Source organism: Falco biarmicus, chromosome 4 (assembly GCF_023638135.1).
Source record: "Falco biarmicus isolate bFalBia1 chromosome 4, bFalBia1.pri, whole genome shotgun sequence".
NCBI lineage: Eukaryota > Metazoa > Chordata > Aves > Falconiformes > Falconidae > Falco > Falco biarmicus.
Window position 1 is genome coordinate 103,126,491 of NC_079291.1, and position 10,658 is coordinate 103,137,148.

Consider the following 10,658-nt stretch of genomic DNA (forward strand, 5'->3'; position numbering starts at 1 on the left):
GCACACTGCGGGGCCCGCCGCAGCGAGCGCCGGGGGGTGGAGCCCGGCGCCTGCGGAAGGTGGCGCGCGGGGCCGACGCTGCCGCCCTGGCCGCGCCGAGCGTGCCGGGCCGGGGCGCGGGGGCTGCCCGCGGCGCTCGGGGGGGGCAGCGCCGCGGCCGTGGGGAGCGGGCGGGGGCCCGGCTCTGCGGCCCTCGAGCAGCTGCTTTGGCGGCGTATAAAACGTGTCAGTCGTCAGACAAAATTAGACCTTTTTTTCAAATATCTGTTCGCAGCTGTTTATTGGGTATTTATTGATGGATACATCGGCTGACAAGTCTTGTGACGCTTTCATTTAGAGACTGGGGCGAGGGGGAAAAGGAGCCCGGCGGCTCTCCCGGTGACGCAGCGGGCGCAGGCCCGGGCCGTACCGGGGGGGTTGGTAGCTGCTGCTGCCCTAAATCTGTGACTCTGAACCTCTGACTCTCCATGGGATGTCGTCAAGAATAACCTCCAGGTGATACACTCTAGGCTCGTCAAGTCCGGGAATGAAGATTTGGTAGAAGTGAGGCACAACGAAGAGCACGTGCTCCGCGAATCCGGACGGTGCTGCCCCACCACCCTGAACCCGACTTCTTACACCTCAGGAAGGGCATTGTCCGTTTAATTTAGATGAAAAGATTTCAAACAGGCACCCTCTGTCTCCCTTATCTACTGTCCAAGAATAGCAACTTTTGTTGTGTTCCATACTTAGTTTTCTTTTATTACTAATCTGGTTCCAGAAATACTGCTTTAAGCTGTATTTTTTTTATTTTTTTAAATTTCCTTAATACATTTTTTAGTTTTTTAAATTACTATTATTATTTAATGGAGTACTAGTGTTTTGGGTTTTTTCCCCGATACTTGAGTTTCATGTTTCTGACCTTTCAGTGTACATCTGCTAATTTTTCTTTTTTTTTTCTTTTTTTTTTTTTTTAGGGTCTCTTGGCATTCATGCTTAACTCTGATTAATTTAACAGTGTTTATATACCAATTAACATGTGCTCTGTTTAGTTCCCTCAAAACACTCAAGGTGAAGTGTTAAAAAAGCCTTAACCTTACCCTATTTTTTTCACCATGCTGCTTCTCCCAAAACTTAACTCACTGAAATGTAGCATTCCCATAGAGACTTAATCCTAGTTTCTTGTAGACAATCACGTCTTTGCTAGAGGAGAGAACAGAGGACTAAAGCCTTTTCTTCTTCCTAGTCAGCTTGCAGTGTCCACAGTCTCTCTCAAAACATTGTGTCTGTGATAAGCTGCTTTTCGCTTTCATGAATCTTGTCTGCCTGGTTTCCTGCCAACTAACTGTATGCATCTGGTCACCATGTCATAAAAGCTGCAAGAGAATATTGTAATGTTCTATGATGAGCAGGGCATGAGTAGCTACACAGTCTTCACTGGTAATTTCCATCTCATTTACTCATCTCTTTTTTTCTGCACCAATTGTGACCAAGCAAAAGAAAGGGAGGCTGGGCACTAAATCATTCTTCACGATTTTAAAATGTATGTTTCACCCCCTGCTTCACAGTGGGTTTCCCAAATTAATAGATTTCTGTTATACTTACAGAATTTTAAATAACTAATAGACTTGTCTCCTGGTATTTGTTTGAGACAGCAGGTGGCAACGTAGTTTAAAGCATCTCTGCAAAAGTTTAACTGTTACACAGAAACAACAGGTTTCACAGTCCATTTGGATTTCTTCTAATTTTTTTTGTAAATAAAACATCAGTGTTTTCCTACACAAATATGAAAACAGGTTCTTTCAAAATGCTGGTAGTAGTTGATCAAATGCTGCTATCTGAAGCTGTAAATGAAACTGATTTTTAAATTATGTACCTCCCAATCTACTCTATAGCCTGCTCTTTTATCGAAACATCCACAGAAGTGGTAAGACTCTTTCTCTGTTCATAGCGAATCTTTCCTGAGGTGTCCAGGATGATATCAGAATCGAGAAGAAATAGTCCTTTTAATGCATCACAGTGGTTTCAGGACTTGGGGAAAAAACCCCAGCACTTTTTTGTTTTTTGTCTATAAGTTAAAACCATCTAGAAAACTTGCTCTGTACATACAGAACCAGAGGTTCCAGAATGGGATAGAGTTGAGGGGTACAATATGCAAACTTGATAGATAATTAATTACAAGTCTGTTTCAAAAAGCCACCCTAATGTTAAAGGATAATTCAGACTCTTAAATCAGGTTGTTGTCTGTAGCATTACAGGGGAGAGCAATGCTTTCAGAGTAACAGAATAAACCTGTTCCTTATAGTCTATGTTTAATTCCGTTCTATAATTACTGTTATTTGTAAATGAATACACGTGAAATGTTACTGAGATTTTATACATGACAGTAGGTTACAGGAAGGCCATAATACAATTGTAGTACTACGTCACTTTTTGGTTTTGGTAGCTGCTGAAAATCGATCACATTTTTGTTTAGGTCATACCAGTTCTATAGTAAACATCTACAGAATCAAGAGTTAATCACATGCTAATCACTGTGGTTTGGTAAGACTGCATGTATTTATTTTTGGTATCATTAACAAAACAGTGAGAATCAGGAAGGCTGGAACAAAGTCACCTTTTAGCCCTCTCTGAATTCATCCTTCATCCTTACTTCCCAATTATATTGTTGGTATGCCGGTTTACTCCTTGTTTTCAGAAGTCTTGCCTCCATGCATAGGAGCATTTGCGTAACAGTCATTGAGACCGTTGCTACCCTTTCTGTCTCACAGGGAGAAATCATAATTTTTGCCTTGCTGTATCCAAAGGTCTGGCTAAGAGTTATTAAACTATAGGGTGTTTTTAAATCACTTTAAACCCAAATATTATACTTTATTTGCACAAAATATATGTCTAAGGGCAGCAGAATCCTGAGGATGAAAAGAGTAAGGCTTCGTTAGTCAAGAAATTTAGGCATTCATTTATTTGTTCAATAAGAAAAATACTGTATATTTGATCCTGTTGTAGGGCAAAGGAATCTATCAGATGTCCTGTTGATTCACCAAAACCAGAGAGACTTACTTTTACATTCTTTCCTGGGACATGCATTTCATTTTGAAGTAAATGTGCATATGTGCGTCATGACACAAAAACTGGGCTTCCTCACTACGCCAGACTTGAGCACATACATTGTTCTGTAAGACTCAGATGGAAAAAATGAAAACATGCTTAAGAGAATTTTGTCAGAGGGAGAAGTTAACTAGAATGTACCTCTCTCTGCTCTTAGTTTGGCTGGTACTCTTACTGTAAATTGAATACACAAAGGATGTAAGTGCCTATACTGCTTTTACTCTGTAGCTTTAAAATATCTTTGTTGAATTGAACAGGCTGTTGCCTTTTCCTAAGTCTTTTTATGTCTGAAGCAAAACTGGATTGACTTGCATTTAACATGTCAAATCAATTCTATAACAGCTATACCATAGATGAAGTTGGCCAAAATAATTTCCCTTTGTGTACTACTTTATCAAATGCCTTGAAGACTTGCCATTTTTGAAGGATCATATTTTGTTAAGTGCAAGATTTTTATTTAATTAAATACAAATAAGCAGATTGTAACTTGTGTAAAAGGACTTCCTACACTGTAAAAAAATTATTGCTTCAATTAATGCACACTTGGCTTTGTATAATCGTGAAGGCTAGACAACTACTTTTTTTTTTCTTTCAAAATAACTTGAAAATTTTCTCCCAGAATAACGTGTGATTCCAGCATTAAGAGGTAGTATTCTAAAAGACGTCTGATGTCCCTTAACTGTCGTGTTTATATATTGTGAGAAGGACTGTATAAAAGTTGGAAAGGAGAATTACTCTGTCTCGCAGTAAGACAGTTACCTATCTTGCACTGAGGGTACATTGTGCACTAATGCTGATAGTACAAATTTTATGTGCACTAATGCTGATAGTACAAATTTTAAGGCAGTCGGATTAACTGTAGCCCATAAATTGACATGCTTTCTTAAATGAGCAAGGAAATCTCTCTGGTGTGCATGCTGTATTTTAAATTGTTCTTTGAAGAACCAATAAAGAAGTCTTTGAACCTAGACCTTGCTCTGATAGCCATTTTAAAAAATACTTATTTTTTTTCTCCTTTCAATATTTGTTACTATTTTACATCCTGGGAACCTTGCAACTTTAAGACAATTATTTTATTTGAAGGGTTTTACCACAGGTTGCACCAAGTAGTAAAACTCCAGCCTTAACCTGTGCTTTTATCTTCACTGTATCTTTTCACTAGATATGACATTAATTGCTTCCACTAACATACATTTTTTAAATATGTGACTATGGAATCTACATATTATCATTAGGCATTTTTGTATTTTGGACTGGATGCTTTAGCCATGCATTCCAAACTCCATGTGGATAATACATCTACTAATGACATTATATCTAATTCTATGGACTATATTCTAGCTTGCCATGCTCCCATATTATAATTAACTTTTGTAGTTTTATTTACTGATTCTTATCTGGAGAATATTATGTTAATATTAGAATCCAGTATACATGACGTGAAATATCTGAAGAAATCTAAACATTATGTGTCCTGTTACTGCTTGTCCAAAAATCCTATTTAAAGTGCTTATGCTTTTAGGAAGGAGAATAGAGGAGATAATACTGGTTTCTATAACACGAGGACTGTTGGAATGCTTGCAGAAAAAGTTACCAGGGTCTGTTTGATTTCCTGATAAATTAAATCCCCAGCATTCGTAGGTCCTTGATTTATCATTCCCAAGGACTGAATAAAAATGCTTTCAGCTACATACATCTCTTCTAGGGATCGTGAAACACTATACAAAGCACTTCAATTGCTCATTAATTAAACTTTCTAATTGCCCATATTAGTAAGGTAAGAGGATGAGAGGTAAGTAGGAGGTAGGTGTTATGGAAGTCCCATCAGGTGTCTGTCTTGATCTCCAGACACATAAATACTATTAATATCTGCTCTCAAATGACTTAAGAGAACCAGTCCCATTGATTTTTCAATCACTTACATACTCCTGAAAACCCCACTCAGAATTGTGCTTGTTTTCTAGGTGGATAAGAGGATTGGCAATTTGATTAAATTCAACATTGTTAGTGATAGCTTCTGGAAGCTAGAACAGTGAGGGTCTGGCCTGGGGTTGGGTTTGTAAATGCATTTACAATGCAAATGTAGCTGACAGGGTCCCCCAAGAGTACATTTCTTTGGGACTTGCATATGGAATGTAGCCAGATTTGTATTTGGCATCGTTGCTGCATGGGGGAAGTATTTTTTAGATAGATTAATATACTGCAAGTGTGGTTTGAGTCATTTATCTCTTTTTTTTAAACTTAATTTTGGGGGAAGGGATTCCCAAACCTTTTCAGAATAACGTAATATTCATACATAGTGTATCCTTTTACCCTACAGTGGCAGACAGAAATCATCATCCTTCCTCTTAATACTTGTATGTAGTTTCTCTGGGATGTCCAGCCATTGCAGATATAGTAAAGTAAATCAGTGATGTCCCTAAGATGTATTTAATTTTATTGATGAAAATTTAGTAGTTTGAACTATAGAGAACCTGTGTGCACAAACAGCAAATCCCTGTCAAGTGCTCTACAGATGGTCATTGAAACAAAGATGACTGCTGAACAGTAGACCTCAAAGCATGAAGATGTCTTACATGGTACCGGACAGGTTCAAACTCATCCTTAGTTTTCAAGTCTTCAGAAGTTAAATGGGAAACGTAAAGAGATTTGGCCTTGCTTCCAATATTTTGAGGTACGTGAATGAAAGTTGTTAGTCTTGTTTTCTTGATTGCTTCCTGCAAAAGCAAAAGATGAAGAGTAACTATCAACTTTCTGCAATCAAGTGCCAGCATGAGGTGGTGTTAATCTGTAGCTAGCATACTTGATGGTTAATGAAACGCACGTATGAACTGTATGCCAAATAAACTGACTGTTGAAATCAAACAAAACCTTCCTTTCGAAAAAATCAGTTACTTTTTGGCACTCAGATTGGTACAGGACTGCATGTTCTGATTTTAAAGTAGTATTCCAAACAGAAGCTTACATGATGTCTACAAATTAGAATTTATATCTAATTGCTATACACTAAGAAGTTTTTACACACACTAGAATATTTCTAAAATACATTTCTATGTAGCAGAGGAATGCAGGTCCTGAAAGCTGCCTTTGTGGCCAAGGAATGTGCAGACCATACATACCATACTTTTTTTCTCAGTGTGTGATATTACACATATCCTCCGTTCATATTTATGGATTTAAATTATATGCTTGAGATTGTGTTAGTTGGTATTGTCTTTAACTTGTTACCTTGCAATGACTATTATGAGGAAGATTGGTACTGTTATAACATATTTTTTTAAATCACACTTTTATACAGAGTTTAGACCACCAAGAAGCATGCAAAGAATGTAAAGAAAGTATTATTGCATATGCGTTACTGAACAACACTAAGAGGGAAGACAAACCATCCCAATGTATGTATGTTGAAGCCTGCAGTAGTCTTTTCCTTTTGTAACCTTCAGCTCCATCAGTTTGATTGGGTTGCAGCCAAATCCATGGGTGGCAAAACCGGCTGTTTAGGGGAGTTGTACTGTATCAGAAAAACAGTTAATATTACTTCCTGTTGAGATAAACTCCTTAATTAGCTTCTTGGGCTTTATAGCATTTGGCACATGTATTTGTGAAGTATTTTCTATATTCAGGTATCTCGTGCACACCTATGAATGTTAACCTTTGCATGCACCATTTTTTATAGAAATTGTCCAGAAATTATATACTTAACTGAATATTCTGGTAAGCTCTTTTGAAAGAAACATTTTTTGAAGGGAGCCTTGCTTCAAAAACACAAGTGTACTTGCTGCACATTTGTTGTCGTAGAGAAACGTAGCTGGGTTAATTAGCACTGATAATATACAGCTGTGGGTTGGCTTCAGGTTGGCCGATGTAGATCAGGTGCAGCTGTGGCTGGTTCTGTTAAGAGGTTGAGAGCCAATGGAGAGAGGCAGCTGAGGAAGAAGCAAGAGAAGAGACAGTGGGCCCTGGATGAGGTGAGAAGTGAAGGCAGCAGAGTGACTGGTATGAAGAGTGTGTTGGTATGAGAAGGTAAGAGATCTTGTTGCAGCTTGATAGTTTGGAGAGTGCTGTGACATGTTGTCTGTACGTGGTAGGTGGTACTTTGAAATTGGACAGAGCTATACAAGGTTCTCACTGCAGCCGCTTCCTGTTCTCTTTCTTCACATGGCAGTCTTAAAATAATAATAATACTAATAAAAAAATCTCAAATTGATTAAAAAACTTACTTCAAAGTTTATGTGACTAAAAAAGTATTTATGTGTAGCATTATACCTATTGTAGAATTGGTGTGAAGTGTAGAAATAGAACATGTTGCATAGTAAGGCAAAAGGTTATCAAGCAATGAATGGATTGTGATCTAAGTTAAGCACCGGAGTGGCTGCAGGTTTTACTAAGTTCACTTTCTACATTCTTACTAGCAAAGGACCTCATGGTATCATACTGTGACACTTCGGTGATTGTCAGAACACAAACGGGTTGAGTCATGCTTCTTACAGGTATATTCCCTATCGCATGTTGCAGTATTTTCTGGTAACAAGACTAGAATGTTAATTGCATAACACCAATATGTAGCATCATTTGGATTTTTTTAAAAAAATGAAATGACTAATGATCAGCCTATTGAGTATGGACCAGTGTTTCTTCTGAAGCGTGTATCATCTTTTTTTCCTAAAAGTATGTTTTGATATAGTTTATAATAAAACACTATAAAAGCAAAGACTACCGCTTAACATTTCATTCTTGTCAGGAGAGCATCTCCTGCAGAACACTTAAAAATGAGCCTCTTCCTTCTCAAGTCTTGACTGAAATGCATTATGCAGAAACCTGACAACTGTTCAGTACAATTTGCGAGCTGTAGCGGATTCAAAATGGTCTTTGATGTCTACGCAGAAATTCACTATACAGCAGGGAGTTTAGGTAGGTTCTCTGCATTTTATCAGCCCATGTTGTGTTTAATTAAGACATGGGAAGCATCTCAGGATTCTCTTTTGACAGCTAAGAGTTTTTGCTCCAGGTTAATAAGCCTGATTTTTTTTTTTTTTTTTCCCTCTCTCTTCCATCTTTCCCTGTCATAAAAATCCAATAGGCTGTCAAACCTTTTACTATTTTTCTTGAAGGAGCCTTCTTTTACATAGAGATATTATATTGGCACTGATGCATTCTTTAGCTTCATAGAAGCATAGAACCATTTATATTGGAAAAGACCTTTGAGATCATCAGGTCCAACCGTTAACCCAGCACTGCCAAGTCCATCACTAAACCATGTCCCTGAGCATCGCATCTATGTGTTTTCTGAACACTTCCAGGGGTGGTAATTCTACCACCTCCATGGGCAGCCTGTGCCAATGCTTCATCACCCTTTCTGTGAAGAAATTTTTCCTAATATCCGGTCTAAACCTCCCCTGGTGCAACTAGAGGCTGTTTCCTCTCGTCCTGTCACTCGTTATCTGGGAGAAGAGACCGACCCCCCCCCCCCCCCCCCCCCGCCTACAGCCCCTGTCAGGGAGCTGCAGAGAGCAATAAGGTCCCTGCTGAGCCCCCTCCTCTCCAGGCTAAACCACCCCAGTTCCCTCAGCTGCTTCTCACAAGCCTTGTGCTCCAGACCCTTCCCCAGCTCCGTTGTCCTTCTCTGGACACACTCCAGCACCTCTATGTCCCTCTTGTAGTGAGGGGCCCAAAACTGAACACAAGATTCGAGGTGCAGCCTCACCAGTGCTGAGTACGTGGGGACAATCACTGCTCTTGTCCTGCTGGCCACACCGTTCCTGATACAAGCCAGGATGCTGTTGGCCACTGGGCACACGGCTGGCTCACATTCAGCTGGCCATCAACCAACATCCCCAGGCCCTCTTCTGCCAGACACCTTTCCAGCCTCTCTCCCAAGCCTGTAGTGTTGTGTGGGGTTGTTGTGCCCCCAGTGCAGGACCCAGCGCTCAGCCTTGCTCAACCTCATACCATTGGCCTCAGCCCATCGGCCCAGCCTGCCCAGACCCCTCTGCAGAGCCTCCTGTCCTCCAGCAGATCAACACTCCCCCCCAGCTTGGTGTTGTCTGCAAACTTACTGAGGGTGCACTCGATCCCCTCGTCCAGGTCATCATTCTCTCAGGATGATCTGCTCCATAACCTCTCTCAGTACCAAGGTCAGGCTGACAGGCCTGTAGCTCCCCAGATCCTCCTTCCAGCCCCTCTTGTAGATGGTGTCACATTTGCCAACCTCCAGTCTGCTGGGGCCTCCCTGGTGAGCCAGGGCTGCTGATAAATGGTGGAGAGTGCCTCGGTGAGCACTTCCACCAGCTCCCTCTGTACCCTCAGGGGGATCCCATCCTGCCCCATAGACTTGGGGGGCTTTCTTATACAACTAAGCCAGCATTTTTCAACATGGCCAAAGAGAGACTCCTTGGCTATATTGGAAGATCTGATGGAGATCTTACCCTTTCATTCACTGCAGTTCTTTTCTGTGTGCCAGTACAAGTGTTTCAGGCTGTCACATTTGGAGCCAGACTGAGAACTGATCTGACTAAAAATTATGTGTAGAGAAAAAAGGGAGGACTAATAGGGGGATAAGTTTCGGTGGATCACTTTCTTGATTTTCACTGTATAACCATACAAATAGCTATGCTGTCACAGCAGAAAAAATGGTGGTGCAGCACTGTATATGAAGTGGTAGATCATTGAGTAGATGGACAGCAATGGATGCTAAACCTGGCACTGCTCTTAAAATAATACTTGTCAGATTATGCTCTAATTTCTGTTATCGTGGTAGAGTTGTTTCTTTTTCCTAATAATTGTGGTAAGATGAACTCTGGAAATGTCCCAACAAACAAGAGTTAAAATATAGACCAGGCAGAGCAAGGACCAGCTAATACTAGTGCTGGGAGACCAAGAAGAGACTGTATCAATACTTGATTTGCAGCATCACTGCACCTTACATGAAGAAGCAGTTCCTCAAAAGAAGTAGCTGCTTTCCTGCTGATCCTGTTGTCAGGTAACAGAAGACTATGGTATGACCATTTGAAAAAAAAATCAACTGGAAAAGAGACTATAACTTCAGGAAAGAGCCACATACTTGTAATCTATTTGTTTAGGAATAACTGAAATTGTTCCTGTTCAACTGGCACGATGAAGTTTATGATTTTTGTAAAAGAGCTCCCCTTATTAAAAAAATATGCAAGAATTCTCTGTGTGATTCTTACTTCATCTGAGGAGTCATAAACTGTCATGTTAATTCCAAAGCATGATGGGTTGGTTTTTTTGGTTTTTTTTTTTTTTTACATTGTTTTTATTTCATTATGACAAAATAAGCAGTCTCCAGCCATGCTATTCATCTAATCTGAATAGCATGTAAAGTTAATTTCAAGTGGGCTCTATGTGAAGCACTTTTATTCCCCACTAACAATCTACATTGAGCACAGCACCTTCAGCACCATCACTTCTATCAAAACTAACACCTTTTGAGAAATTAATGACTGAGATTCACTTAGTCTACTTTTTTTATAACAAAAATGTACAACAAAATATCAAAATGGAAATAATTTTTCAGACAATTCAAAATTTTTTTATAACTTCCCTTCAAAATC